The 7929-nt window shown below is 49.3% G+C and overlaps 1 long non-coding RNA gene across 1 annotated transcript; it reads left to right on the top strand.

Annotated features, from left to right (window-relative positions):
* The first annotated feature begins 2962 nt into the window (after window positions 1–2962).
* LOC121029849 (uncharacterized) lies at window positions 2963–7378 on the top strand. The gene is made up of 2 exons (XR_005789931.1): window positions 2963–3209; window positions 5945–7378. It is a non-coding gene; the product is annotated as an uncharacterized LOC121029849 (long non-coding RNA).
* Window positions 7379–7929: the final 551 nt, after the last annotated feature.

Genomic DNA, 7929 nt, shown 5'->3' with positions numbered 1-7929 from the left:
TGGGAGTTCAAGTCCCACACTGGGTGTGGAGCCTACTGAAAAAAAAGAAAAATGGAAATTGGACTTGTGTCTTAGGAAAAATCCTAGGATAACTGATGAGAGTCACAATTTAGTAGCAGGAGCTCTTATTGACTAAGGGAAAAGCAGAGAAATAACTACAGGAAACCAGGAGGAGAAAAAGCACAAAGAAGGAATCAACAAAAAGAATCCTAGAGGAAAGGTCCAGGCAGGTTTCTTGAGTTTCCTGCCCTATAGGAAATCGGGTGTGGTGGGGATTTATAAAGAGGACTTCCCAGGAAGGCTAAGCCTCCTGGGCATAGAACTGCCAAAGCCCTGGGCCACACCCCGTACAGGATGCCCAGGGGAACTGCTAGCAGATGTGAAGGGTCTTGCTTTGTGAATTATGCAGTCTCATTAGCTGGTGATGAAGTGGCTCACAAAGCATGGATCCCAAGTGCCTTACCAAGTTTGGTACTATTTGGTGCTTGTTATTTTGTTCACAAGTCACACAGCCACAAAGAAGGTAAGTGCTTTTCGGTTCCTGGGACCTTCAGTGCAAGAGCAATTATCTATCATCTGGCAGCTCCCAGTATAAGACAGGCACTGTTCTAATACTTCATATACAACAGCCCTTTAATAACTAATTTTAAAAAAATGTTTAAGAGAGAGAAAGCGTGCACGCAGGAATGGGGAAGGAGCAGAGAGAGACAGACCGAGAGAAAGAGAGAGAATCCCAAGCAGGCTCCTCACTATTAGTGCAGAGCCCCACACAGGGCTCAATCTCATGACTGTGAGATCATGATCTGAGCCAATATCGAGAGTTTGATGCCTAACCGACTGAGCCACCCAGGCGCCCCTTTATTTTATTTTTAATTTTTTTAACGTTTATTTATTTTTGAGACAGAGAGACAGAGCATGAATGGGGGAGGGTCAGAGAGAGGGAGACACAGAATCTGAAACGGGCTCCAGGCTCCGAGCTGTCAGCACAGAGCCCGACGCAGGGCTCGAACTCACGGGCCGCGAGACGTGACCTGAGCCGAAGTCGGGCGCCCAACTGACTGAGCCCCCCCCCCAGGCACCCCTTTAATAACTAATAAATAATGGTTCTATTATATCCATTTTACAGATGAAGAAATTGAAGCTTTTTGTCTCAAGTAGAAATGGCACAACCAGGATTTGAACCCAGGCAGTCTGGTTCTAGAGACTGTATTCTTAACATTCCATTATTCCATCTTCTTAAATTAATAAGGAACAGGCACAGCGGGAGGAGGAATAGGAGAAAAAAAAAAAAAAAGACAGCCAATAAATGGACCCTATGAATACCACCACTTAGTTCAATAAGCAGCTTTTGAAGAACCTGACAGGAGCCCTGCCTTGGAACTAGGCACTCCTGAGCCACAGCCCCTTCACACTCTGCAAGAGGTGTGGAGAAGCTGAACAGGTTTCTTCTATACAATGTGGTAACACTGTTGAACAGGAAAGTCCACTGGTGCGCGACAGAGATTCCTGTGTTCCCAAGCACATACCAAACGTGGAAAGTTACTGAGTTAAAGTGGCTGACCATTAAGGCACAGACTGATTCAGTCAAAGACCAACTATTGTGGAGTCCATTGTCACTCTGCTTCTATAAAACTAATCTTGTTTTTACAAGACTGTTCTGGAAAAGTGAAATTTAAACAAATTCACAACCCTACTGGGTTTTGGTCTCTGTTGTTTGCTTTAAAGACCGCAAAAACACTCCAGCAAACTTTAAATAAAAGTATTAAGTCCTGCAATAAAAAGTGAAGCTGAAAATATTCCACTAGTAAAATTATTTCTACTTTTGCTGTATGCTTTAAAGTTTTCGCAGTGGAATGGCTGGAAAATATTTTCCACTAAAATCTGCAGAATGATGACTAATCTATTTGCGCCTGTTCATTAAATTGCTAATGGCAACTACGGAAAAGTAAATACCTTGTCCCCAAAGCTTTTGCTTTAAACGAACGACAAGCAAGTGCTTTCCAACAGAGACCAAAGAAGCCTGTCCCCAGGAATTGCAGAGGGGCAACGAATTCTAATGGGACCCCTTTCTAATGGGTTCCTGTTCCCGGTGTAGGGCTCGGGAGCAAAGGCGGGTGGGGAAAGGCCAGCGGGGCTTTTGGGGATGGAGGGGATGGGTCGCCCCTCAGAGTGGGGCTGTCGCCTCCTCGCTCCGGTCCGCCGGCCGCGGCCGAGAGGAGCCCCGGGATCGAAACCCAGTCGTTCGCAGCGTCTGGGCAGCGAGTCCGCGGGCGGCTCCTCCACCCTCTGGAGGATGCGGACCCCGGATACGTCCCAGATGCGCCCCCGAGCGCACACAGCCTGGCCTATGCAGGAGCTCAAAAAAAACACAAAGCGAGTGGCTGGGGGAAGGGGCCGGCGCGGTGGGCGCGGGGCCGAGCGCACGCGTCGCTCCGAGCCCAGGCGCCGCCAGCCAGCCCGGGTACCCACAAAGCCCCCGCAGCCCCCTTTCCTCTGGGGTGGGGATTTGAGAAACCCTAAGGGGAGAGAAGCCCCCGGCCCCGGCCTCCCCCTTCCCCCCCACCGCGGTCCGAGCCGGGAGTAAAGGCTGCCCGCCGCGCAGGAGCCTCAGACTTTTCCTTCTGGGCGGGGGGGGGGTGGGGGGGAAGATGGCAGGTCCGGGAAACAAAGGAAACTTGGACCCGGCCCCGGCGCGGCGTGTGTGGTTCGCGAGTTCGCCCCGGGTCTTGTGTGGGAGTCGCCGGGCGCCTGTGCCAGCCTGCACGCAGTCGGCGCGGGGAAACACAAAGCAGCACGCCAGCAGCCGGGGGCTCCCGGCCGCCCACCTGCCGTGGCCCGGCAGCCCTGGGGTCTCCCGGCCGCCGAGGGCCCGGGCGGCGGCGGAGGGAGGAGGCGACAGGGAGCGCGACAGGGGAGGGGGCGGGGAGGCGGCCGACGCGCGCGGGGGGCGGTGGCGGCGGAGGAGGGGAGCGCGGGTGGGTGGGCGGCGCCACGTCACGGCTATTGTGGCTGTCCCGGTATATAAGGTCCCGCCGGCCGGCCGCCCTCCCCACCTTGCCTGCGCCCGCCCCAAGCCAGCGGTTCTCCACTCACCCCGCATCCACTGAGACGCGCCGCGCACCGACGCCGACGGAGCGGACATGGGCAGAGCGATGGTGGCCAGGCTCGGACTGGGGCTGCTGCTTCTGGCGCTGCTCCTACCCACGCAGGTGAGGCGCTGGCGCCCGCGGGGCCCGGGGGCCGCGCCTGACGGGGCGGGGGGGGGGAGAAGCCGCCCCCAGGGGACCGGCTGCGCCCCCACCGCGGGCCGCGGACTGGGGCGCAGAGAGAGAATCCCGCATAATCTGGCCTGGGGGAGGACAGCGTGGAGCCCGCTTTCGGCTCCCTGGCGGGCTGCCCCCACCCTCCCACGGCCCCGGGAACAATGCACCTCCGTGCGTGGGCCGGGAGGCCCCTACCCTGCCCTGCCCTAAGTCCCAGGCAGCGCCTTCTGAGGCCGACTGGCGCCTGCCACCCGCTTTTGCCCAGAGGTCCGAAGCACTAGCGGAGAGAATGAACCCTTCCCACCTCTGGAGCGCCCGCAGACCCCAGGCCGTTCCGGGAGGGCGTCCCGCGTCCCTCTAGGAGTGTCTTCGCGCCCCTTGCGCACACACAAAGAGGGGACGATCCCTTTCGGGGACGCCGCTCTCACTCCCATCCTCCACTCCCCTGGTTCGGGGATGCCGAGGAAGCCCCGGCTTTCTGGCCCTGTTAACCCACCCCAGTCCCGCGTGGGTCTGGCTGAAGCCTGGGCGGGGACCGGCTCCGGACCCTGCGCTCTCCCGGGTACGACCTTACATGACACGTCCACCTCTTGTCACCTCGTTATCCCATAGTAGCTCCCATAGGCTACCTCTGGGCAGGCGACGGGTGGGACGTTGCGTCCCAAGTCCGCGCCAGGCTTTGTCTCCGTCTCCGCCGCCCCCTCCCCAGAGCCTCTATCCAGGGAACCGCCTCGTGTCAGCGCGGTTACGAGGACTGCGCTGCCCCGCAGGTGGGTGCGCGGCGGCCTCGAGGGAGGCTAGGGGCTGAGCCTTGGAGACCCGAGCGGGAGGGCGCTGGGGGGCGAGAAGGGCCATTTCTCTCCAGCAGCTCGAGCTCGGAGGGCACGGGTGGGAACGGGGGTCTCCCCACCGCTTTCAGCTGGAGCTTTTTGAGGAGTGTCTCCTGAGTTTTTCCTCCGAGAAGTTGGGTGCGACGGGTCTTTGGTCCCCAGACACCCAGCCGCCGTGCTCACCTGGGAGCGCAGCCGGAGAGAGGAGCGCTCCTCGGCTTCCCCTCCGCGGGCCGCGTAACTGTACTCTATTGTCTTGCGGGTCGGCTGCGCTCCGGAGGTTTTTACAATTCGTCGGTGGGGGAGGGGCGCGGCCGCAGGAAACGAAATGATCCCCCCTACCCGCACCCCTTTCTAACCAGCTTTCCCCCCCCAGAAATTTCAAGAGGGGGGTTTAGTTACGCAGATTTAATTTGGTAGGGAAAATCTTTGTTTAACGTCAATTTAATATAGTAACATTAGTTTCTTTTGTTGGTGTAGAGGACCCTTAGATTCTCCATTGCTGCACTAGGCTCTGACAAAGGTCACCTGCTGCACTAAAGCTCTTTGTATGAATGAGAACAGATAACCCGTCAGGCATCCGAAACCAGGTCTTGTCCCCAAACAGCAGCCTGTTTTAAATAATTTACCATATTAATGCCTTTCTTTTGGTAAGAGTGCTGTTTCCTGGTAGGACAAGCAGATTCTTGCACACAGTAGGTGCCCAATAAATGTGTTTGACTTGATCGAGATTTTTCTTTAGTTTATTTTGTATGGGATTTATGCATTTTTAAGTCTACATTTGCTTAGCGACGGGTTTGACAACAAAGGGCGCTGATGCTGATATCGAGTGGATTTATCTTTGGATCACAGGCAACTAAATGTACATGTGGCCCAGACCTGCTTGGTGCCACATCCTCCCTCCTGCCTGTAATCAGAAGCCCTTGTAAACCCTCCCTCGAAGTGAGAGCTGAAATCTCCCATCTGCCTTTGTTCTGTGACAAAGGAGAGATTATCACGTGCTCCGATGGACTGTGCATTTGGTGACTTGAAAAAAATCAGCGTGGCGAATGATGCCACTCAGGCCCTGGGACACTGGAGGAACCTTGGTTGTTGGCCACAGCAATGGGCTTAATGACCAGGCAGGGAGGTTGCTGCTGGTGAAAATTTAACACCAAACCCTCGGCATCTTTTGTGAAGTCATTCTGACTTCATGGTGTTTGGGGAGAAATAATTTTGCTTCAAACAAAGGACTCCTATTTTTCAATTTAAAACAAATGTTGTGGCTGTTTTTGAGAAGGGCCCTTTTGAGATTGTAAGGGAGCCGAGAAGATGTCCCTTGACCCCTTAAGTTAAATCCAAAGCTGTGTTAAATGGGTATGTGGAAGTTACCTAGCAAATCTAGGGTATACAGTGACTCAATTCTAATGTTTTAAGTCACATTTTCCAATATTGCAGAATCCAAGTTATTCATGCAACTCGAAAATCTTCCCCTTCCTAGGAAAATAGAGGAAATCTTTTTGCAATGCCAGTAAGTCAGTATAGTCACAAAAACTAGACTTGGTCCTTTATTACTTTAAAAAGAATTAAAAATAAAGTCCCACTCTTGGGAGTTATAGTTACTGAGGAACATTTTTGTTTGTTTTTGGTCATTACTATTTGCAGTCATTTAGGCATCTGTAGGTAGTGTGCTTGGAAGCTGAAAGAATGACCTTAGACTAAGCAAAAATTCAGAATTAAGTGATGGGGTAAGGAAATAATGGGGAAAGAGCAATCTAAGAATATATCCTGTATCTGAATTGTATATTACATGTACGTGGAGGCAGCTGTGACGTGTGGAAATTTATCAGTGTAACTTTTTATGTATTTTAGATTTATTCAAATCAAACAACTGTTGTAACGCTTTCAAGTAACCCCTCCCAGAATACCTCGACTGCCCCAAATACAGCTAATGCCACCACCACCACGGCAACTGGCGGTGCTCTCCAGTCAACAGCCAGTCTCTTCGTGATCTCACTCTCCCTTCTACATCTCTACTGTTAAGAGACTCAGGCCAAGAAACATCTATACTTCCCCATCTTCTAAACCTAATCCAAATGGCGTCTAGACATCTGGTGTGACAAGGAAAAAAACAGGTCTTCAGTGAATCTGCTAATTCCACACCTTATTTTATTGACACAGAAAATGTTGAGGATCCCAAATTTGATTGGTTTGAAGAACATGTGAAGGGTTTGACTAGATGATGAATGTCTGTTAAATCTACTGGAGTTTCATGTACAAGATGAAGAGACAACATCCAAGATTAGTTAAGAGATGATTTCTTTAAGTGTGGCTTAAGAAGTATGGACACCTAAAATTCCACCTTGAAAATGAGAATAGATTTTATCTTACCTAGATACAAAGGATGGGATGTAAACAGAATCCGTTTTCATTTGGCTCATTAAATCTTTATGGCCATAAAACAGTTAGGTAATACAAAAAGCTTCCATGATTCTATTTATATGTACATTAGAAGGAACTTCCAGGTGTCACTGTAAATCCTCAATGCATTGTCTCAGCAGTACTAATTTAATGCCTATGTACTCTAGATAAAGTTTTACATTGTTAAGCTATCACTGTTTCTTGGGAACTGAACTCTTTCCTCTGAGGCTTTGGATTTGACATTGCATTTGATTTTTTTATATAGTAATTGACATGAGCCAGGGCAGTGATGGATTGGAATCTACCCCGGATTGAAGCATAATGAGTAAATTTTGCTTACATACTATCACTTAGTCCTGTTCAACAAGAGTGCCAGATTCATTTAGCTAAACTGATTCCAAAGAGTAGAAGAAGTACATTGACCTCAACTAATTTAAGAATGCTTCGTATTTCTGCATATGCTGAATACTTTTTACGATTTAAAAAATGATCTGTTTTGAAGGTAAAATCGACAAATCTTGAAATTAAAAAGGCAAAATATGTGCCGGAGCCAAAATTGTAAATCAAGTATTTGGGAAGTGAAGATTGGAAGCTTGCTTACATTAAATTCGGAAAAACTTTTATACTCTTTCTGTAAATACTTTTTTTTTTTTTAACTCTGAATCAGAATAGCCACATTTGGAACGCTTTCTGTTAGTCAATATTTTTAGATAGGTAGAACCTGGTCCTAAGCCTGAAGTGGGCTTGATTCTGGAAAGTAAATCTTTTCACAACTGCCTCGATGCACAGAAAGCTTTTTAAAAATAGACACTCTAAGGTCTTTTGTTCGCATGGTCACACACCGATGCTTAGATGTTCCGCTATCTAATATGGCCACAGTAGTCTTGATAACCAAGGTCCTTTTTTCCCATCTTTAGGAACCCACACCAGAAAAACTGTATCCAGCAGATCTCAAGCTACTGTGTGTGAGAATGAACATTCCGTTTTGTTTCATACCTGAATGCTGTACATCTATTTTGGATTGTATATTGTGTTTGTGTTCAATGCAAATCAATTCCATAACATGAGAAGTTACTATGAATCAAAGCATAAATACACAAACACAATATACAATCCAAAATAGATGTACAGCATTCAGGTATGAAACAAAACGGAATGTTCATTCTCACACACAGTAGCTTGAGATCTGCTGGATACAGTTTTTCTGGTGTGGGTTCCTAAAGATGGGAAAAAAGGACCTTGGTTATCAAGACTACTGTGTGTGAGAATGAACATTCCGTTTTGTTTCATACCTGAATGCTGTACATCTATTTTGGATTGTATATTGTGTTTGTGTATTTATGCTTTGATTCATAGTAACTTCTCATGTTATGGAATTGATTTGCATTGAACACAAACTGTAAATAAAAAGAAATGGCTGAAAAAGCAATCTGTTG

This window comes from Herpailurus yagouaroundi, unplaced genomic scaffold (genome assembly GCF_014898765.1).
Source record: "Herpailurus yagouaroundi ecotype Mexico unplaced genomic scaffold, PumYag 139, whole genome shotgun sequence".
Taxonomy (NCBI): Eukaryota; Metazoa; Chordata; class Mammalia; order Carnivora; family Felidae; genus Herpailurus; species Herpailurus yagouaroundi.
The sequence above is the reverse complement of the archived record's forward strand: the minus strand, read 5'-3'. Positions and strand labels throughout refer to the sequence as shown.